The 585-nt window shown below is 62.4% G+C and overlaps 1 protein-coding gene across 1 annotated transcript in view; it reads left to right on the forward strand.

Moving 5' to 3' along the window:
- The window catches only part of PRSS12 (protease, serine, 12 (neurotrypsin, motopsin)), a gene marked incomplete at its 3' end in the record, with an annotated part of 52,075 nt that overhangs the window by 45,235 nt on the left and 6,255 nt on the right, over positions 1 to 585 (forward strand). The gene's annotated exons all lie outside the window — the stretch shown is intronic.

Consider the following 585-nt stretch of genomic DNA (forward strand, 5'->3'; position numbering starts at 1 on the left):
AGCCCGCCCCCCTCCCCCCGTCCCTGCTCCGGGTCCCGCTCATGGCCATTTCCCAGCCTGAACTTGGCACGTGCTGGGAATGACTGAAGCAGGTGATGAGGGTGGAGTCCCACTATGCGCTCCTCATCCTGTGCATTTGAAAGTGCCCCTAACCACACTTTAACTAAACGGCGCCATGTTGTGAAGAAGTTCCCCCAAGCAAACCTTCGATGTCTGTGTTCCCACGAGCTGTGCTGTGGCCTCCTGTGGGCCCGCATCCATCCGTGGGGACTGCTCGCTGCAGCGGGTTCAGCTCCTGCTTGTTTCCGTGTCCCCTTGCTGTTTGTACCTTCTGGAGAGTCAGGTGGCATCCTGATCATTTCCTCCTGTCACACACATTTTCCGTTCCGGCTGAAGTCTCCCAGTTCAGAGGCACCGCGCCCGCCCCCCCCCCTTCCACACAGGAAGTCAGGGAGTAGGGTCCCAGTGCTCAGGGGGGTCTGCTCTGCAGCCCGCTGGCCTTCTGCCCGTCCCTGCTCGGGGTACCCCCTTCCCTCCTGTCCCTGCTCAGGGTCCCAGCCTGCCCCCCTTCCCCCCCGTCCCTGC

This window comes from Myotis brandtii, unplaced genomic scaffold (assembly GCF_000412655.1).
Source record: "Myotis brandtii unplaced genomic scaffold, ASM41265v1 scaffold1888, whole genome shotgun sequence".
NCBI classification, from domain to species: domain Eukaryota; kingdom Metazoa; phylum Chordata; class Mammalia; order Chiroptera; family Vespertilionidae; genus Myotis; species Myotis brandtii.